General features: G+C 53.0%; 1 protein-coding gene across 1 annotated transcript in view; it reads left to right on the plus strand.

Annotated features, from left to right (window-relative positions):
* Positions 1 to 1841: 1841 nt before the first annotated feature.
* Positions 1842 to 22212, plus strand: part of WNT5B (Wnt family member 5B) — a 91523-nt gene continuing 71152 nt past the window's right edge. The window contains exon 1 of the mRNA XM_061205058.1: positions 1842 to 1857. The gene's annotated coding sequence lies outside the window, so the exon portion shown is untranslated. The remainder of the gene's footprint in view (positions 1858 to 22212) is intronic.

Raw genomic sequence — 22212 nt, forward strand, 5'->3', positions numbered from 1 at the left:
TTCCCTTGCCCTCCCACAAAGACCCTAACCCCAGAGCCAATGCTTTCTTCTCTGGAGGAGAGGAACTGAGCCTATTTGTAATCTGACAAGGTGGATTCAAAGCTTTCATCCTGCATGAGGCCAGCTACCCTCTGTGTTTCATCTGTCCCCAAAGATAAAGCCTTGAACTAGTTCCCCTCCGTGAGGGGAGCGGGGGGGGGGGGCATGGCAATTATAGGCCATTCACCTCAGGTTGCTGGACCTGGTCTCATAAACCCCGTTCACTGCAAGGTGAGAAGAGTCGTCAGGCACCTCCGGCCAAGACGGCACAATTCCAAGGAAGACTTTCCCTCTAATTAGTCTGGTATTTGCTACAACTGCTCTTACTTTCCTTATTATAAACCCAGAGGACAATAGCTCCTTATTGCCAGCCCAGCACGGTGGGTTCCTGGTCCCTCGTTCCCTGACCACCGCCCGCCCGCCGCGGTCCCTTCCCCCACTGAAAGGGGAAGGTTGTCACCCTGTTCGGTTACTAATTAAAAAAGGCCAAGCCTTCGATTACTGCTATTGTTTTTTTTTTTTCTTCTCACTGTACTGCATTCAAAGGCAATTTCTTTAGCAGAGCGACCTCCTACTCACTCAGGGAAGAGAAGGGGGGTTCAGAACTTTAAAAAAAAAAAAGCAGTTGGAGGGCCGGCCTCAAACCATGCTGGCCCCATTGGTTGGTGCCCTGTTACTGGGGTCTGGAATAGGGTCCGGGGCTGGGGCTGGAGCTGGAGCTCTGCCTCCGTGGGACCTTGGCTACTCCCTCTGGGGCAGCTCACCCAGGGTGCACTACCCAGACTTGGGACATCGGTCCCAGCCGAGGCTCTAGTGACTTTTCAGGCACCAAATCCCGTCAGTGACTATGGATTAATTCAGGCCGGACGCTGTCCCAGAAGCGATGGGAGCGCGCCTTTCCCATGTGGAAGCACTCTTTTTGGTGTACCCGCGCCGCGTCAGCTTTCCTTGTCCCAGGGATGGCTCTGCTGGGTGCTGTCGAAAGGGGTCCAGGGCCAGAGGGAATGGCTGGGGTTTGTGAGGCAGAAATAACAGATCACTCCTCTCCTTGGGGAGATTCAAGGAGGATAAAGCGCGTGTGAGTGTTTGATGTGAGTAGAAAAGCTACTACGTGAGTCCCAGAGCCTCCAGCCCCGCAGTTCCTGAGCTGGGGGCTCCCCGCAGGAGCGCTGGACGCCCTGGGGGCTGCTGGCGCGTGAGGCCCCAGGTGCTCCCGGAGGACCGGGTCGAGTTCCGGCGAAGGGGCCGGTGGGTGTGCGGAGGGTCCGGGGGGGCTCCCCACGCGCGCCCGGGGGTTGGGGCCCGCGGAGGAGCGGAGGCAGGTGCGAGGCCGGGTGCCGCCCGCGAGGAGCCCCGGGGGCGGGTTGGCGCGGCGCGGCGGGGCGGGGGCGGGGAGGAGGCGCGGGGCGGAGCGCGGGGCCCGGGACCCGCCGGCCGGCGCCGGCCCTGCACTCGGAGCCGCGGCCGCCACCGCCGCAGCCAACTCGGGCCCAAGTTCCCGGCCGCGGCGGAGAGGAGTGCGCAGCCGGCGGCCCGAGCCCCGCGCAGGGCCCGGCCTCCTCCGCTCGGCCGCTGCCCGCGCCCCGCCTCCGCCCATCGGCTCGGACCGGGCGCCGCGCGGGAGCCCTCGGGGCAAGGAGCGCGGGCTCCGCGGGGGCGACCGGCCGACCCCCGGGGCCGGGCGGACACTCGGCGGGACCGGAGCGCAGCGCGGAGAGTCGGCGCCCCCGGCCGCCCCGGCCCCGCGGGCGCTAGAAGGGCCGGGCCGGGCGGAGAGCGAGCCGGAGCCCGCGGGCCTGACAAGCCGCGGACGCGCAGGTAAGCCTGGCGGCGGCCGGGAAAGGGAAGCCCGCGCCCCGCCGCCCAACTTCCCCGCGCCCGCGGGCCGGTCGGGGCGACCGGATCGGGAGCGGGGAGGTGCGGTCCGGGAGGGGCCTCCCCTCCACCCCCCGCGCCCGGGGACCGCGAGCCTGGCCCGGACGGGTCTGCGGGGCCGGGGCCCGGCGGCGCGGGGGGCGCGCAGGGAAAGGGGTCCCCGCCGCCGAACAAAGCTGGGGCCGCGGGCTCTCGCCGCGCCCGGGCCGCCCCCAGCCGGCAGGTAGCGAGGGTCCCCGCCCTCCCGGCGGGCGGGTGTCGCCGCTTTCCGTCCCCGGGCGGCGACCACGGAGCCGCGGGGAGCCGCCCCCGGGCGCGCAGGCTCGGCCCCGGCCCGTCCGCGCGCCGCGAGCCCCCGAGCTTCCCGCGCGCTTTTCCCGGCTCGCTCGGGCCCAGCTGGGGTCCGCGGTGGGGTCTGCGCCCCGCGCCCGCCAGACTGTGGCGAGAGCTGCATCTGGATTCTTTTAACCCCCGCGAGCAGTGCTAGTTTGGTGCCTGGATTCCTGCCTAAGCCCGAGCAGGTCTCCGGCTGGTCTTCCCAGTTTTCTGTTTTCTTTAATTGCGCCTCCGCTCGCCCTGCCTCTTCCATCCCAGCCGGGAGAGGTGCGGGGTGGCCATTCTCCACCTCCTCGTGGAGCCTCGGGGGATATTTGGCCACGCACTCTAGTTAGAGCCCCCGTTCCTAGATGTTCTCATCCTGCAAGTCTTCGTGAGAGACCATTCCACTTGCTTGGGGCGGGACTGCTTCTGTTTTACAGAGAGGGGAGCTGAGTGGTGACCCAGCTTTTCTGGGGAGCTTGCTCTCCACTTTCCCCCGGGCCTTCTTCACTGCTTTTGCCACCTGGCTGCTTGGCAACAGCTTTCAGTTGCTACCACCCTGGGCAGAGTTTCAGCCTGGTACCTGGAGGAGAAAGGCCAGGATCGTGTTACCAGTCTAGCGGCCAAGGAAGTGCCCGCTTGCCAGAGCTGTGATGCCATGCCATCTGCATGGGTGCAGAAAACTCCAGTGGGGCAGAGTCACGCTCCTGGCCAAACACCAGCACCCAGGCAGGCACAGGGCTGGAAGCTTAGGGTGACCCCTCCTGAGGCTGGCCCTAAGGCAACATAGGGGCCGGGAGCAGTGGGCACACCCTGGGAAAGCCGAGGACCCTTTCCTGGACCCCGGCCCTCCTGCTGCTGATTCAGATGTGCAGTTTACTTATCAAAGGCAAGGCTCCAATCTCAGGCATGGGTGAGTGAGGCCCGGCCCCGAGCTTGTGCCCACACGCCCGCCAGGATCACACGCGCGTCCCCCGGCAGACCCGCCGACCTGTGGAACGTGGAAGGCTGAGTGGTGGTTTCCTCTGTTTCAAAATAGCATCTGTTCTCTCTTCACACAGAAGATTTGTGGTTATAAATAGCAGGAGGAAGGAGGTGCGTCTCCTGGGAAGGAAGGGCAGTGCTCAGAGCCCTCTGCACGCTTGCGGGAGGAGTGATGTGGCTGGGCTTTTTGTGGGGAGGTCCAGTCTGGATCCCAAGGCCAGAGGCAGACTGGGGCCAGGTCTCTGCCCCAAAAGGCGCAGGTGTAGCAGGCGCAGGGAAGGAGGTTCATGGAGCAAAGGACCTACCGAGGTGACATGTGGATAAGGACCTAAGGGCAGCCCCCCTTCCTTTCCTAAAGAAAACCAGCCCTCAGGCGTGGGACCCGCTGGGGTCTGCCTGCCGGGGAGCAGGAGCCAGCCCTGCTTTCCCAGGCTCCGACTTCTCGTGTATTCCAGTATGAATGTGTGAGCAGGCGTCTGCCCAGTGTGCCTGAAAGCAGCCCTCTTCATGTCCTTCGGTCGTGCTAATGTCTCCAAGCGTGTCTCGTTGGCTTGAAACAACTGTTTTCTGAAAAAAAATTTTCTATGCCCAAAGCTTAAGCCAAATTGCTGGGAGCCATATGCTGTGAAAAGAAAAAAATCTGGGATTGTTCTTCACCTGCGTATTTCACCCTGGTCTTGCTCTAGCGGCAGCTGGAAGATTTTTTGTTGGCTCTTCTTCAAGAAGGACAGGAGCCCAGCCGAGGCTGTTCTAATTTTCACTCCTGGGATGGTTCTGCGGGTCCTGGACGGCCACGGCCGGCATGTCTAGCAGGGGAGGAGGGCTTTACATGAAGCGCTAGTCCTCGCCGCCTCCGAAGTAAGCGCCAGTAAGCCCACAAAGCTTTCCTGTTCGCTGCTCTGGTCTGTGCTCCCAAGCTCCTTTCCAACCTGCCTGTCATTCATCCCCTTCATCTTCCGAACAGGTCCTTAGACGCCACCCGTGCTCCATCCCCACACCTGAACATGGTCCTCAGAGTTTTCAGTGGTTGGTTGGTTGGTGCTGTTTTTGTAGCCCCTTCAAGTCTCCCGAGTGAGGAGAGGACATGGGGGCTCCCTGTCCTCACCCCAGGGGCATCCCTGGCTGGTTTCTATTAAGTGTCTTCAAACTGCTTCCAGCAGTCCAGAGAAATCCAGCAGAGGGGTTGGGAACGGACACTGTGATGAAGATGAAAGGCCCTATCGTTTTTCGTCTGAAGCACCTTTCATGGTAAAAGTCACCTTCTCCCAGCTTAGCTGGGACGAAGTGAGAGAGTGGCATGGACATATATACACTACCAAATGTAAAATAGATAGCTAGTGGGAAGCAGCCGCATGGCACAGGGAGATCAGCTCGGTGCTTTGTGTCCACCTAGAGGGGTGGGATAGGGAGGGTGGGAGGGAGACGCAAGAGGGAGGGGATATGGGGATATATGTATATGTATAGCTGATTTACTTTGTGATACAGCAGAAACTAACACACCATTGTGAAGCAATTATACTCCAATAAAGATGTTAAAAAAAAAAAGTCACCTTCTCCCCATCTCTGAGGGGCGACCGTCCACTCCCCCAGGCAGCGAGTTGGCAGAGCTGGGAAAGCGGACCTGCAGTTTGGTCCAGTCTGGCCAGCCTTGGCAGTGACAGCCCGCTCCTCCCAGCCCCCCAGTCGGCTCTGTTTACCTGGGTAAATTTAAGCCTCCACCCCCTCATCCCAGCTTGACCCACTGGCTCTTGGTCTCGCCCTCCTGGCCGCTGGGCAGCGTTTCCAGACTTTCTTGCCCCTGTGGTTGCAGCTGGGACTTTCCCAACTGTGCAGCCTGAGTTCTCCTCCACACTTTCTAAAGCTGGCCTCTCTCCTCCCGGCTTCTGCCCACGAGGCTTTCTTCCCAACTCTTTTTGGAAGCTGGTTGGTACTGGGGGAAGCTCTCCCCTGAGCCCTCCAAATAGCAGGCACAGAAGTTTCAGGGAGGGAGCTCAAGCCTTGCCACGGAGACCCTCATGCTGACTGTAATTGTCGCCAGCCCAGCCCAGGGCCCCAGGGCCCCCTTGGGAGCAAGTGCAGGCCCTAAAGACACAGGGGTGTTTTCTCAGACACAGGGGTGTTTCTTTTTGCACCCCGACCCTCCAAAGCCCAGGAGAACCCAGCCCGCCTGTATGTCCTGTTCTCGTGTGAGGTTTCGAGGGGAGGTGTACTGGGGGGAGGGGTGCATGGTAGCATCTCCTCTGGGGGGCTCAGTTGTCTCTCCCGTCATGTGGGGCGTGGGATTAGATTGCCCTGGAGGCCCTTCCAGTTCTAACAGTCTGTTGTTTCAAATAGCTCTAGCTGGTTCCGTTTTGGAAATCCCTCTGCTGTGGACCAGGCCTGGGGGTGGGGAGGCAGCCAATCAAAGGCGTCCGTTCTGACGGAGGGGCAGCGACGGAGGGGCAGCGGGGCTGCGTTCGCAGAGTTACTGTTTCACCCCCTGCAGGCCTGCAGGCAGGGCTTGTGGGCCAGCTGGAGGCTCAGGCTGTGCTCCTGGCTTTGGGCTCCAGCCCGGAGGGGCCCCTGTGGTTAGTCGGCCTCCCAAGGATGGCTCGAGGCCCTGTCTCCAGCCGCTGGTGACTTAGGGGCCAGGGCCTGAGTTCCTGGGGGGCACCCAGGGTCCCTGAGCCCCAGAAATGCTAACCCCTCCAGGGTCACTCGTGTCTCACTAACTGATAAAGGGTCAGGGGTGGATTTCCCGAGGTCTTGGCTTCAGTTTGAGAAGTTCTTGGTTTACAAACTTTAGCCCCCGAAGGTCACATCCGAGTTATCTGGAATGTCCAGTCAGTAGATCTGCTCTGAGCCCTGCTGGGAGAGCCAAAGAAATGAGAACAAAGCTTTTCTGACACGGGCTCGGGGTGACCCTGTTCGCTGCCGAGTCTCACCCTGTCCTCCTTTTGGAGGGGACTTTGGGGGAGAAGCCTCAGAGCAGCCCTGGGCTCTGTTCCTGCTGGGCCCCCCCTTCCTCTTCCCAGCAGATACCCAGAGATGCTGGCGTTCCTGTCGCTGAGGGAGGTTGAAGGAAGTTGATTCCCTTTGTGGAATCGTCTCTAAGATTATATACCTCACCCATGCTCGTTGGGAAGTTTCTCCTGGGAAACTCTGAGTAATGAATTACTAAATACTTCATACAGCTCTTGTTTGGCGTATAAGACCTGCAATCAAAGTAATTAAACCTTTAAAGAGATTTTGTATTTAAGTGTAGGGCTAGAAATGTCCTGTCCCGCTGGGGGGCAGGAGCTGGCGGACGGGGCGAGGGTCCTGGGTGGCCCTGTGGCTTATGCCCCGAGTCCGCAGGCTGCGGGAAGCTAAGACGCTAGAGGCTGGGCCTCGGTGGCACTGCGGCTGTGGCCCGGCCCTCAGAAACCAGCCACGTAACCTGGCTTCTCTGTACCTCGGTTTCCTCACTTGTAAGTGGAAACAGTAACTGTCTGTTCCTCTCCTCTGGTTGCCGAGAGGCAGTTGGTGGTGAGGATCTGGGTGTGCAGGGCACTAGGCTGTGCAGGGCTGGGCGTCGTTGGCTGCGAGCTGTGAGGGAGGAGCCTGGAGCCCCCCCCCGCTCCTGTTAGCAGAGCTGCCCGTGTCGGCGTGTGCCCGCCATTCCTGGAAGGGAATGACTCTCGTGGGCGTCAGCCGCATCCCATCCGGTGTGACGTCCGTGGGATGGAGGGTCCCGGTTTGTGGAGCGGCCACCGACGGGAGGGGATAGGTGTTCAGCGTTGGCTGTTACGAAGGGAAGGAAAAGTGGACGCTCTCAGGATGCTGATGGGGCCTGTGGGGTTGGGGGTCGAGCAGGGCCCCGTCTCACACGAGTCTATCCTTTTAACTAAGCAGATGCCGGGCAAGTCCCTGCGTTTGGAAACCACTCAAGATCTTGACACGTTGTCTTTTCTTGTGCTTAAAAAGGTAACCTCTGCAAAATCAAATCTGAAGTACGCTTTAAATACACAGGGGGAGATCCCCCGAGGGCGTCTTCCTTTTCCCCAGGCCAGGTCCGTCCACCCTTGAGACAAGCCGCAGAGCACCTGTGAAGGGCCTCGCCCTCAGGTGCGCCCAGGAGCCGGCAGGGCCAAACGGCGGGATGGAGGGGAGGGCGGTGGTGGTAGCCAGCGGTGGGGCAGGGCTCGAGTGCACACTGGAGAGGCTTGCCCACCTAGAGGTGTTCAAATCCACTGACTCCGCCCACCAAACGCCTCTGCTGGCTGGACGTTGTCCCAGACTTTCCTTGTGACCACGGGGGACCTCGCGCTGACAAGCGGGGACCCACTGGCTTTCCAGGCGACAGGCCCTTCTCCAGGGTGGAGGTCAGGCCTCACCTAGGGGGTTGGGTCAAGTCCTTTAACTTGTCAAAGCCCAGAGGCTGCCGTCCCCAGCCCTGCCCCTAACCTAGTGTCCAGCTGCTCCCAGAGCCCCACCTCTCAGAGTGCCAGGTTCGGGGCCATCACACATGGGCTTTCCTGCAGATTTTGTGTATCTTTCCGGATACAGTAAGTCCCCTGCATACGCACCTTCAAGTTACAAACTGTCAAAGATGCGGACGTGCGTTCGCATGTCCAATCACGTAAGTTAGTTCACGTGTCTGGAGTACGTTGTCACGTGTGTGCATCCCCTACAAGTGGTTGTGCTTTTGTGTACTTTGTACAGTACTGTACAGAGTCCAGTAGTACAGCGTCTTTATTTCCAGCCCAGAACCTGTGCCATCAATGTCAGGCGTGAGTGAAATTGCAGCTTGCCCTCCGTCTCCTGTTGCTGACGACCCTTCAGCTCTACCATCTCCCACCTCCTCCCCCTCCTCCAGTCAGTAACTCTTCCTGCCTGTTCACTCGATGCCAGCCCCTGTGTGCCAGCTGTTGTGCTGGACTGCTGTACTTTTCAAGGTACTGTACTGTAAGATTAAAAATGTTTTCTTTATTTTCTGTTTGTTTTTTATGTATTATTTGTGTGAGAAGTATGATAAACCTATCACTGTACAGCACTATATAGCCGATTGTGTTCGTTGGGTACCTAGGCTAACTCTGTTGGATTTACGAACAAATGGGACTTAGGAACGTGTTCTTGGAACGAAACTCGTTCGTATGTAGGGGACTTACTGGATTAACAGGGAGTTTGCACGCTTCCCAGAAAACACCCTCCTTAGCTCCGCTGCAGTTAAACATAACCCAGACCACACACCATGGTCTGCCAAGCTCCCTGTGGCCGGTCCCGCCCTCCCGTCCACGTGGCGCACGTGATGCTGTGGGCGATCCTCTCTGTGCTGGATGGATCCCTACCCTCAGGCCCCAGCGGCAGAATTGCCCCCCACACACACACATTCTCTATTCCTGGCTCTTTGCTCTAGAGCACCCATCACCGTCTCGAACTCTCTTTCGTGTTAGTTCTTGTTAAACGTCAGCCACCCTGTGTCTGTCCTGCTCTCCACTGCGTCCTCGGGGCTGAAACAGTGCTGACGGCGCCTGAGCTTAAAGGTGCTCCCAAAATAGCTGTGATTGTTGATCTTAGGGCAGTGAGCTTTGTAATTTTATAGCATGTTCTTTGCTAGAAAAAGGCCTATTTTGCCTAAAAAGAATGGCATCCTTAATGATTTTTCTGTGGATTGAATTATTCATATAACAAATATTGGTCCAGGCAAGTCCCAGGCGCTGGGGATATAAGATACAGTCCCTGAACCTCAGCAGCTTTTGTTCTAGGAACTCCTTCTATGTACAGACAGCAAGTGTGCAGAATTCCAAAACCTCTTGAGTCTTTTATTCTCCCGCACCCTGTGCTTAAGACCCATCTGTGACGATGCACACACATGGCGGGTGGTTTGGGGGTGCAGCAGACAGTGGAAACACAGAAGAACAGGAAGCCACAGGAGCGGTCCAGGCCAGCAGGAGATCCGAGAGAGGAAGCGCTGACCTGACCTCTGCTCAGGCTGGATGCTCAGCTGCTCCCAGGGGGACCTGGAACATTCCTCCCTGTGCCATTGCTAGCAGGACATCTTCCACCCATGTGTGACCAGATGGAGAGGTGGGGAAGGAACTGGGTTCGGAGTTCCATGAGTGCATTGCAGGCACACAGCCATCTACCTCGCTAGGCTGTCATTCCAGACGACTGGCACCATCTAGAAGTTACTAGCACGCATGTCTTTGGTCCCAGGTTGCCCAGCCAGTGTCCAGTAAAGCCCCACTGAATATAATTTGAGAAGACCTTATAAGAAGGGTCTCTGTTTGCCTCGGGCGGCTACACCATCGCCCCGTCCTTGATGCTCGGTCTTGGCTTGGCCCCCAGATGCCTCACTCACCCAGGCTCCCTCCTCCCTCACTGGCTGAGGCTTTCTGGGTTTTCTTCCTCTCCCTGGACCTCGTCTCTTCTCTACACACTGCGATGGCTGTAAGTACTGTCCGCCCTCTTGCTAATCTCACACCGTCATCTCCTGCTGGCCCCTCTCCCTTGACCTTCAGACTGGTATCTTGATTGTTCAAGCAGCACCTTCTCTAGAAGGTCTGAGGGGCATCCCAGCCTGACCTTCTGACCTTTCCCCTTAGACCTGCTCTTCGCACTGCCTGCTCCATCTCACCCTCCAAGTCGCTCGCGCCGTAAGCCCTGGATCCTTCTTGGTTTCTCTCCTCTCACGGCCCACATCCAGTCCAGCAGTGGATCTTGACATGTCTAATTTCCCAGAAGATCCCCAGATCCCCGGCCTCTCCTCACCCCCTCCACCCCCTCCTCCTGGCTCAGTCCACCACCAGCAGCCTCCCAACTGGTCTCCCTGCTGCAGCCGCAGCCGTCCTGCTCAGACAGGTCGGATCGTGTCACTGTTTTGCTCTGAGTGCTCTGCTGGCCTCCCGGCTCGTGCAGGAAAAAGGCGTCCCTTTTCGGTCTTTACCACACAGACATGTGCAAGCACGTAAGCATTTTCAGACACATGTGTGTGCTTCTTATGTGCTTGTCCCCCTTCTGGAAGGTGATGCCTTGAGGGCAGGGGCTGCTCCTGTCCTCACCCTCGGTGCCTGTCGGGCCTGGCCGTAGCACGTGCCCAGGAATGTAGAGGAAAGGCGTGGGGAGAGGTGTGTACTGGTCCCCGTGAGTAGCTGTGTCTCTGCAGAGAAGGCCCCATGGTTCCTCTGCCTTTGGGCTCATGAGCTGCCTGCTGAGTGGAACATGGGTGCCACTTTCCTCTCCTTATGGTCCCCAAACCATGTTTCTAAACCTTGACACTGTTGATCATTTTGGACCCAATGATTCTTTGTAGTAGGGGCTGTTCTGTCCATTGTGGGGTGTTTAGCAGCATCCCTGACCCCTACCCACTAGATGCCAGCAGTACCTGCCCTCCGGTGTGATGACAACCAAAAATGTCTCCAGACGTTGCCCGTTATCCCCTGGGGGCAAAACTGCCCCTGGTTGAGAACCACTGTTCTAAAGTGTGTCTATTCCTTTCCTGAGAATCTTTCCTTATTTCCGTTTCCCTTAAATCCTTTGGAATTATTATCCATTTTGCATCCTGTTTGGGGGCTCTTGCCCGGGTGTGAGCCCTTATGGGAGGGATGTGGATTACGGCCCCAGCTCTCCCACCAGCTGTTGGTCCCTGCTCCACTCCCCAGGGACATCGCTCACCTGCTCCCGGACGGTCACCCTGCCACCCTGGGTCCGTCCCCTGCTCAGCATTCTTGAGTGACTCCTCGTGACCCTACTGAATTGATAGAATATCTTGACTCTGGTGTTCGGTAGCCTTCAGTCCTCACCCTACCGACCTTCCCAGGCTTCTCTCCTCTGCTTCTCTGTGTTGCAGCCAAACCGGAGTCCTGCTCCCCGATGTCTGCTCGAGCCAGGCACCCTCCCCCTCCCCTCTTCCTGTGGGAACCCGCCTGTTCTTCAAGGTGCCCCTCAGATGCCACCCCCTGCCCGCCCCTGTCAGAAATGACCTCTCTGGCTGGGAGCTGGCTTGCAGGCCGCTGCAGTTCAGAGGTCATCCGTGTGGCCCTTTTCACACTTTGTCGTACATCGTGATCATTTGTGTTCACGTCTCATCCTCCCTACCAGGCACGTGGCTGGTTACGCCGTGTTCTCAGCAGATCTTAGGGGAGGCCCTACGTGCAGCTGGGGCTGTGCAGGGAACCACCTCAGGGGGGTGACCGGCCTTCCTGCTGACCGGCAGGTCCCCTGAGAGTGGGGCGTTCTGCAGCAGAAGGGTTGTTGTCTGCTGTGCAGTTGTTTAGATAGCTTAAGCCTTCCAGGCTTCAGGTTAGCACGGCTGTGATTTTCAGGCTTGTAAAGGCCTTTGCCCTCCCTGCTTTCTGTCCCCCGTGTAGTGGAAAGCGCATGGCCTTTGGGGGCAAGTGGATGGACGTGGGTTTGAATCCCCACTCAGCCATTCGCACCTGATGGACCTCACCCTGGTTGCTGAGCTTTTCTGAGCTCCCTGTTCTTCATCTTTTAAGCAGGGGTAATAGCGGCCAGCTCACAGGTTTATTCTGAGGATCCACTGGGATGGTTCGTGTGAATTAGGGCAATTCCTGCACGTGGTGAGTGTCAGCCCCCTTCCTTAACTCTCTGCTGAAGAAATTGAAGGCGTCAAGGAGCCGTCACCCAGATGCTCAGTGCCTGCTCAGTTTGGTCCAGAAGAACTGAGTGTTTGTAACTTGGCTGGTTTTGACAGTGAGGAGACAAAGGAAATCTGAAAGTTCACCTCTATGACAGCTGCTCTCACAAGGAGCTGTTGTGGGCTCACGGCTCCAGGCTCTTGGAATTTTCCTTGAAGGACCCAACCTGAGTGGGTCCCAGGAGTAGTCCCAGCACTCAGCATCGTGACTACTCAGTAGTATTGATAAACTAATGAGCCAGTGACGCCTCAGAAGGTTATCACCCCGGTTGGAGAAAGCTGGTCATGGATTACCATATTTCATCCATACTAAGACACATTGTAAAAATTTATTTTATTGCTGTATAGTTGATTTACAAAATCGTGTTAATTTCTGCTGTACAGCAAAGTGACTCAGTTATACATATGTGTGTGTGTATATATATATATATATATATATATATATTCTTTTCCATGGTGGTTTATCACAGGATATTGACTATAGTTCCCTGTGCTCTACAGTAGGACCTTGTTGTTTATCCATTCTCTATATAATAGTTTGCATCTTCTAATCCCAAACTCGAAATCCATCCCTTCCCCACCCCCTCCCCTTTGGCAACCACAAGTCTGTTCTCTATGCTAAGACACATTTTAACATATCTGAGGTCAGGATGCATCTTAAGGGATTCATTTGAAATTTAACATAAAGCTAGCTTAATAATCTTTTAAAATTTATTTTATTGAAGTATAGTTGATTTACAATGTTGTGTTAATTACTGCTGTACAGTAAAGTGACTCAGATATATATATATATATATATATATATATATATATACACACACACACACATTCTTGGGACTTCTCTGGTGGCGCAGTGGTTGAGAATCCGCCTGCCAATGCAGGGGAAAATGGGTTCGAGCCCTGGTCTGGGAAGATCCCACATGCCACGGAGCAACTAAGCCCGTGCACCACAACTACTGAGCCTGCGCTCTAGAGCCTGTGAGGCACAACTACTGAAGCCTGTGTGCCTAGAGCCCGTGCTCCGCAACAAGAGAAGCCACCACAATGAGAAGCCTGTGCACCGCAACGAAGAGTAGCCCCTGCTCACCGCAACTAGAGAAAGCCCGCGCACAGCAACAAAGACCCAACGCAGCCAAAAAATAAATAAAATAATTTTTAAAAAATAAGAAAAAAATTAAGAAAATAAAAATATTCTTTTCCATTTGGGTTTATCTTAGGATATTGAATAGTTCTCTGCACTATCCAGTAGGACCTTGTTGTAAGATTCATCTTAAAATCAATGTGTTTAATTGGGAGTACTTTTCTCTCTTAGTGGGATGGAATAATGGTGCATTTTAAGATAAATGGAATCTTAGATTTGGTGACATAAGTCAATGTCATTGATCACTGTTTACGAAGATGACCTGTTGTCATTTCCTGGTGCCTGCCTTGGTGTTCCCTAGGAAATGTGCTTCTGTTGTTTGCCAAATAGAGTATTCAGAGTGTCACCTCCATGCTGACCATCTATTGACTAAGAGTTAGAACTGAGGTGGGAAATTCTAGGCAAAGACCAGATGTCCCACAGACCTTGGACCCAGATGCTTGAGGACGGTCGGCCCCCTGTGGTCACCTGTGAATCAGAAGTCCAGGGTCACTGCCCCTGTGTTCCCAGGGACCTTGGACAAGCCTCCCTGTCCTCATTTGTAATTTGTTTGTTGGGGTTCACAGTGTACCCCCCAATGCCTACCTCACCAAGCTGTAGAATTAAGTGAGAAGATGTGTGTGAAAGTGGCGTATAACCACTGGGAGGCACCGTTCATCCCTGCAGGATGGGCAGAGTGGATAGGTGACCCAGAGACTTTTTAAATCCACTGACGAGACACAGCCCCTGGTGACTCAACAGTGATTCCTACGTGGCACCTGTCCTCTCATTTCTCTATTTCTAGGAGAGAGTCTTTGAAAACTTTGTGGAAGCTTGTCTGGTGAGGCAAAATCCTATCCCAAAGGATCAAAAGGAAGTTACATCCTATAACTAGAGCGCCGGGCTTTTTGTTTTTTCCATTTTATATTTTCCTGTTTCACTGCCTTGGCATTGGAAAGTATGTCAGAAAAAATATCATCAACATGAACACAAATGTGTTTATCATGAAAGAGGAAGTCTAGTCTCCATGTGCAGTGCTTGAAAAATCAACTTCTGCAGCTCAGTAGGAGGCCGGTCCCGGCCCCGAAACTCACCAGCAGTGAGAATTCCCTGGCGGTCCAGTGGTTAGGACTCGGCGCTTTCACTCCTGAGGGTTCGGGTTCGATTCCCTGGTCAGAAAACTAAGATCCCGCAAGCCATGCAGCCAAAAAAACAAAAACAAAAACAAAAAACAAACAAACAAAACAACACAAAATCACCAGCAGTGTGACCACACACAGAGGTGCTCTTGAACAGCCACCCAAACCCTCTTGCCCTCTGTTTCCTCATCTGTTCGAGGCCGTTGAGAGGATTAAAGGAAACACATGGAAAGCACTTAGCAGGGCCTTGCCCGTAGAAAGCCGTGCCCAGCAGGTGTTCACTCTAATTATGCTTCTAAACAACCTCGCAAGCCACTCTTGTGCAAAAGCCAGTGACTAGCTCTGCCTACATCATCCGAGGCTGGGTTACGTCTGGAGAGAAGGGGTCACCTTGGTGTTATTTTCACATTTAGGCGTGGCATTAATAAACTGCACAAACCTGTCAATTGCACAGTAATGTGACCTCAGCGACTTTGCATTTTCAGATACAGTGTTATACTGTAACTAAATCAGGAGAATCCTGGTCTCAACTTTGCCAGACAGTTTTGAACTGTTTTCTTTCGAGTGAGATTGTTGAGGTGCACTGCTAATCGTCCTTAAGAAAGAGCCTTAAGTGACGTCTAGCTTTTATGGGTGCAACCTGGGAGGCCTGCTTCTGAAGAAACGTGCTGAGCTTCCTTCCACACGCTGTTTGCATCTGGAGGCTGGGGGAAATCTTGGTGGCCTCAAAACTCATAAGCTTCATGCATTCTGCCCTCAGTTTCTTCACGTGCTGCCCTGTATTGCCACAGCTGAATGGGGGAGGGGGTGTGTGTGCAATTTTTTCTTTTCCATTTTTCTTTTTATTTATTTATTTATTGGCCAAACCACGCAACATGCAGGATCTTAGTTGCCCGACCAGGGATCAAACCCGTGCCCTCTGCAGTGGAAGCTTGGAGTCTTAACCACTGGACCACCAGGGATTTCCCTTACTTTTTCTTTTTGATCAACTTTATTGAAGTATAATTTGCATACAATAAAGTTCATCCATTGTTAAGTGTACAGTTCAATATATTTGGACAAACCCATGCAACTGCCTCCCGAATCAAGATATTTCCATTCCCCTGGAAAGTCCCCTGGTCCCCTTACAGTCTCTCCATGCCAACACCCACTGCAACTCAGGCAACCACTGATCTGATTGATGTCGTTCTAGATTAGTCTTGCCTGTTCTAGAATTTCACATAAGCAGAATTGTACCAGAATTCTCAGGGTTTTTGTTTCAGCTCTTTGCTGTCTGGCTTCTTTTGCTCAGCATAGTATCTGTGAGATTTTTCCATGTTGTTGAGGTATTAGTAGTTCATTCCTTTTAATTGCTGTGTATATACCATTGAATTCACTTTGGATGGACATTTAGGTTATTCTAGATTTTGGTTAATATGATAGTCTCTGTCTTTTAATTGTCCTGTTTAGTCTATTTACATTTAGTACCATCTTTCAACTTTCTGTTTTGAAATTATTTGAGCTTTTTTACAGAAGTGTTGCAAAAAATAGTTTCGTTTCCCCTAATGTTAACATTTTTCCATAACCATAGCACAGGTACCAACAACAGGAAGTTAACATTGCTACAGTATTATTAAGTATTTCACAGATCTTCTTCCAATTTCACCAGCTTTTCCCTAATGTCTTTTTCTGGCCCCCAGTCCAATACAGTCCTGAGTCTCGCATTAAATTTAGTTGTCATGTCACGTCAGTCTCCTCCAGTCAGTGACACTGCCTGGTGTTTCTGTTGTCTTCCTTGACCTTGACACTTGGATGTGTACACGTGCAGACTGTCCCTCCCTCAGTTTGGGTTGCCTGGTGTTTCCTCACGAGCAGGTCTGGTTGTACATTTTGGGCAGGAATACTACAGAAGGGACGCTCTGTCCCCTCAGTGCATCTTCTCTGGGGCACATGATGTCGGCATTCCTACCACTGAGGATGTTAACTTTGGATCATTTAATGCAACTTTTGTTATGGTTTGGTTAAAGTCTGCCACGTTGATATTTGTTTTCCATTCATCCCCTCCCTGCTTTTTTTTGCAAGGGGTGTGTGTGTTGCTCTAGAGCTAACTGTAGCATCCTTAAATAATCAGGTCTATTTAGAGTACCTCTTCACAGAGCATACTTTGCAGATATGATAAACTTACAACAGCATAATTCTACTTACCTGCTCCTAACCCTTCGTATATTGTCACATCTTTTACTTTTACATATGTTATAAACCCCTCCTTATGGAATTCGAACTTTTGCTTTACAAAGTCAGTTGTCCTTTAAGTAAATTATTTGAAGAAAGAAAAGAGTCTTTTATACTTACATGCTTATTTACCATTTTAGGTACTCTTCTAAGTACTCTTTAGGTACTTAGGTACTCTTTAGTACAGATCTGTCAGCAGCCCAGACTTTAACTTGGCAGGGCTCAAACTCTAACTCCGTCTTTCCTGTAGATCTTGTTAGGGCTTGGTTTGAGATTTTATTAGACTGTGTTTAGAAGAGGTCTTACTCAAGGGCAAGGTCCTTACTCCTAAGGCATATCTCAGCTGGACTCCAGGGGTGTTAACTACTACTTACTTTTTAAAGATATTGAGATATAATTCATATACCATACAATTCACTCATTTTAAGTGTATAATTCAGTGGTCTTTAGTATGTTCACCGTGTTGAGCAACCATCATCACAATCAATTTTAGAACATTTTCATCCCCCAGAAGAAATCCCACACCCATTAGCAGTCACTTCATTTTCTCCCAACTCCCCTACCAGCCCTAGGCAAACACTGATCCACTTTCTATCACTATAGATTTGCCTATTCTGGACTTTTCATAAAAATGGGATCATGCAATATGTGGTGTTTTGTACTAGCTTCTTTCACTTAACATAATGTTTTCAAGGTTAATCCATGTCGTAGTACTTCGTTTCTTTTGTGGCCTATGGATAGGCCACCTTTTATTTATTCTTTCATCAGTTGATGGATATTAAGGTTGTTTCTACTTTTTGGCTATTATGAATAACGTCGCTGTCAACATTTGTGCATGAGCTTTTGTGTGGAAATAAGTTTTCGTTTCTTTGGGGCAGATACCAAGGAGTGAAATTTAGAATTTGGGTCATTTGGTAACTCTATGTTTAACCCTTTGAGGAGGTGGCAGACTGTTTTTCAAAGTGGCTGTACCATTGTAAAATGCCACCAGCAGCGTATGAGGGTTCTGATTTCTCCACACCTCGTCAATACTTGTTATTATCTGTCTTTTTATTATAGCCATCCTAATAGGTAAGGCCATGGGCTGAATTATTTCCCCCCAAATTGCCATGTTGCAGTCCTTCCTCCCAGTGTGGTGATATTAGGAGGTGGGGCCTTTCGGAGTCAGCTGGGGTTAGATGAGGTCATGAGGGTGGGGCCGTCATGATGAGGATTAGTGCCCTGATAAGAGCAAGAGACACCAGAGCTTGCTTCTCCTCCCTCTGCCATGTGAGGACACAGTGGGAAGGCGGCCATCTGCAAACTAGGAGGAGAGCCTTCACCAGAACTCAGCTGTGTTTGCACGTTGATCTTGGACTTCCAGCCTCCAGAACTGTGAGAAAATATGTTTCTGTTGTTTAAGCCCCCAGTCTATGGTATTTGGTTATGACAGACTTAAGACGGGTATGAAGTATTTCACTGTGGTTTTGATCTGCATTTCCCTGATGTCTAGTGATGTTGAGCATCTTTTCATGCTTATTGGCTACTTGTGTATCTTTTTTGGAGAAATGTCTATTCAGATCCTTTGCCCATTTAAAAAATTAGATTTTTTTTTTTAAATTAATTAATTAATTAATTTTTGGCTGTGTTGGGTCTTCGTTTCTGTGCGAGGGCTTTCTAGTTGTGGCAAGCGGGGGCCACTCTTCATCGCGGTGCGCGGGCCTCTCACTATCGCGGCCTCTCTTGTTGCGGAGCACAGGCTCCAGACGCGCAGGCTCAGTAATTGTGGCTCACGGGCCTAGTTGCCCCGCGGCATGTGGGATCTTCCCAGACCAGGGCTCGAACCCGTGTCCCCTGCATTAGCAGGCAGATTCTCAACCACTGCGCCACCAGGGAAGCCCCCCAAAATTAGATTTTTTGTCTTTTAATTAATTGAGTTGTGTTATTAGTATATGGTAGCTTATCAGATATATGATTTGCAAATCCTTTCTCCTGTTTTGTGGGTTCCTTACTTTTGGGTGCATTGTGTCACTGAAGAAGAAATATTTTGAGTAGTTAATACAGGTCTCTGAGACATCCTGCATTAGTTATCGATAGAGAAAGTAACCTGAGCATCTTTAGAAGATCCAGTCCAGCCGTGACAGATTGACAAAATAGAAATCTTCATATTATTTGGAGTACTTAATGTTGTTTTCTTAGATAATAAGTAGGAAATCCTGTAATTGTCACTACCTGGTATCCTGAGGGTTGCAGGATCTCAGAAGCCTGGGGACTTTCCTTTGGGGCAGATGGCTTTTGCACCAAAGCCCCTTTGACAGTTGGCTTGTGGAAGGGGAACGCTGACCAAGTGAGGCACCTGCCATTGGAGCTCGGGGATCTTAGGGATGTTCAAACTCCACAGTCACCTGAGCTTCACGCCCTTTGTGTCTTGCACAATTTTAGAAGTTTAGAGGTGAATGAAAGCCCTCTGAAAATAAAAGTAGACTTTTTGGAAAGGCAACATGTATCATTATGTGTTGTGACAACTCTTCTCTCCCTTCTCCCAAAATACTACCCGGTTTATGCCTTTTATATAAATGTGAATTGAAATTCATGGAGTTGTGTGTTCATGATGCCTCTTAAGATAATTGGAGCTGATTAGAGATAACATGAAATTCTAATTGGATATTAAATATCCTGAGAAGTGTTTGTCGTATTTTAGTGGCATGACTGTCACTGGGGGTCAGGCAGCTCTCCATGCCAGGCAGTTCTTTCCGTCCACTGGCAGCCCTGTCGTTCATGGGAATCACTTGCCGAGAGCAGGTGGGAATAGGTTGATGCTTCGTATTCTAGGACAATCGATCCACTGTGCCGCATGCCCCTCTTTATGGGGGTGAGAAGGCTTTGAGGATTAGAGGTGAGGGGGACAGTCCTGACTCGGAGGCTCTGGGTTGGAGACCAGGCTGTCCGACCTCAGGCCAGCACCTGCCTTCGTGACCGCTGTGTGCCCTGCCACTTGCCGAGGGAGTGACATGTGAGGACACTCGTGTCCACAGAGGCCCAGGTCACAGCAGGCACTGCCAGGCTGCTTTCGTTTTGCCCCCCATCGGGGGGGGCAGGGGGAGACCCAGGGCCTGGGAGAAGGGGTGTGGGGACTGCTCACTCTAGGGCTCATGGTGGCTCCCAGATTGTTTCCGTTCAGTCCTGTTTACTGAGCTTTCTGTCCACACGTGGCTCCCAGTGGATGGGTCCTGAGGTCTCAGGAGCTCTCTGGCCCCCGCTTCTCCACATTGCTGTCATTTCAGAGCCACAGGGGCCTGTGGGCACATCTTGTGTCACATCCACCAATCCGCCCAGGCTTTCTCCCGGGGACAGTTTCTGCCAGCGCCATGGTAACCATACATCTCGCGCTCAGGCTCAGGATGTGGGGAGGGCACGTGAGGAGAAGTGCCGAGTGAAACGAATTCACAGACCCATGAGGGTCTCCACTTGGTGACTCTCGGCCACCTCTGTCCGGGCTCTGCAACCAACCGTGCTTTCTTCCCTTCACTTCCTTTCTTCCCTTCATCTTTTTCTCATCATCCTCTTCAATGTGGCAAGTGCAGAGTTAGCTACTCAAAATGCCAAAGATGCTGTAACCGGAGGAGTTCTTTGGAAGAGATTATTTAATTCAAGAACTATTTATTTTATTTTGTGGCAAGATGCTGTGCTAGGTTCCGCTGAAGCAGACACGGCTAAGACAGTCCTTGCCTCAAAGGAGAAACAAAAAAACCGAAAGACACATATTACAAGGCAGAAGCATTTATTAGCTCTGATGCCTTGGGAAAGGCATTGAACTTCTCTGACCTTCAACTTCTTCATCTCTGAAGGGGGTTGAGAGCTCACCTTGAGGGGTTATTGTGAGGTTGTTTAAGAATGAGATGAAAATAGTTTTCTCTCAAATTATGTGTTTCATCTTCTCAAATGGCTCTAAGTTGTTGGAACATAAACGCTTATTGCATTGTTTGGACTTAACTACTCACTCAATGGAATGATCAGCTATTTCTGGAGGCCCGGGGGCTCCGCGAGAAAATTACTGAGATGCTAAGCTTGACATGAACCAAGCGTTCTTGGACTCCTTCGGTTTTATGCTGTGCTTCTTTGTGGCAAAGAGAGAAAAACAGTGCCAATTGCCTATGATACAGGGCCTTTCAGACAGTCCCATGAAACAGTGAATTTACAACAGCCCTCCTGCTTTGCAGTGTCAGTGTTTGTAAGAACTTTGTGTTTCAATGCTGAATCCTGGCGTCATCTTTTTGAAGACATTTTAAATTGCAGTTAAACTCAGTGTGTGTGGTACCAACAGTGGCCATTGCTCAGCTGAAGCGACAACAGTATGAACAACTGTGACCAGTTTCTCTCATTCAGCGGCAATGACAGTTCTGTCACTGAAATGTGTTTGGCTGACAGCATTGAAATTTGCATTTGATTTCAGAGTTGTTAAACTGTGATAGAACGTTCTGGAGTGTCGACTTTGATGCATGGTGGCTTCCTAGGACTTTGTGCTTTGTGAAGGACTGTGAAGGCCCAGGCACTACTCTCCATCCACGGAGTGGGTGCAGGGGGGAGGAGGGGGAGCAGGGAGGAGGAGGGAGGAGGAGGGGGGAGGAGGGAGAGCAAGGAGGGGGAGGGAGAGCAGGGAGGAGGAGGGAGGAGGAGGGAGGAGGAGGGAGAGCAGGGAGGAGGAGAGAGGAGGAGGGAGGAGGAGGGAGAGCAGGGAGGAGGAGGGGGAGCAGGGAGGAGGAGGGAGAGCAGGGAGGAGGAGGGAGGAGGAGGGAGGAGGAGGGAGGGGGAGGGAGGGGGAGGGAGAGCAGGGAGGAGGAGGGAGAGCAGAGAGGAGGAGGGAGGAGGAGGGAGGAGGAGGGAGAGCAGAGAGGAGGAGGGAGAGCAGGGAGGAGGAGGGAGGAGGAGGGAGGAGGAGGGAGAGCAGAGAGGAGGAGGGAGGAGGAGGGGGAGCAGGGAGGAGGAGGGAGGAGGAGGGAGGAGGAGGGAGAGCAGAGAGGAGGAGGGAGAGCAGGGAGGAGGAGGGAGGAGGAGGGAGGAGGAGGGAGAGCAGAGAGGAGGAGGGAGGAGGAGGGGGAGCAGGGAGGAGGAGGGAGGGGGAGGGAAAGGGAGGGAGGGGGAGGGAGAACAGGGAGGAGGAGGGAGGAGGAGGGAGGAGGAGGGAGAGCAGAGAGGAGGAGGGAGGGGGAGGGAAGGGGAGGGAGGGGGAGGGAGAGCAGGGAGGGGGAGGGAAGGGGAGGGAGGGGGAGGGAGAGCAGGGAGGAGGAGGGAGGAGGAGGGAGGAGGAGGGAGGAGGAGGGAGAGCAGAGAGGAGGAGGGAGAGCAGAGAGGAGGAGGGAGAGCAGAGAGGAGGAGGAGCAGGGAGGAGGAGGAGGAGCAGGGAGGAGGGGGAGCAGGGAGGAGCAGGGAGGAGGAGGGGGAGGAGCAGGGAGGTGCAGGGGGAGGAGGGGTACAGGGAGGAGGGGGTGCAGGGAAGCCTTGCTGGCTGGGAGGCTCCTTGCCCATATGGCCCCCAGCTGCCGGGTGGCTCTCTGGCCGGTCTCTCACGCAGATGTTCACTCAGCGCCCAGGCCAGGCTCTGGCCGGCTCTCAAACATCCAAATAACGGAAACCATCTCAGAGGAGGTTGTGTTTTCAGCCAGCAGCTCTGGCTGTGGTTGGCGGTGGCTTTAACTGTCCACATGGTTACTGGAGTGGCAGGAGGCGTGGACGGCCAAAGGAGAATTGAATTCTGACTCTGACTCCCCTTCCTCCAGACTGTGAGCTGCTGCGAAAGTCACCCCCGCCTTCCTTCTGGATCACACTTGCCATTTGTAACTGGGAGGGTGGTAAATTCCGTACAAGGGGTTGAACTTCAGAAAATGGAATAGAGGGCAAGCTCCAGCTAAAAGTGCTGTGGCAAAGTG

This window comes from Eubalaena glacialis, chromosome 11 (assembly GCF_028564815.1).
Source record: "Eubalaena glacialis isolate mEubGla1 chromosome 11, mEubGla1.1.hap2.+ XY, whole genome shotgun sequence".
NCBI classification, from domain to species: domain Eukaryota; kingdom Metazoa; phylum Chordata; class Mammalia; order Artiodactyla; family Balaenidae; genus Eubalaena; species Eubalaena glacialis.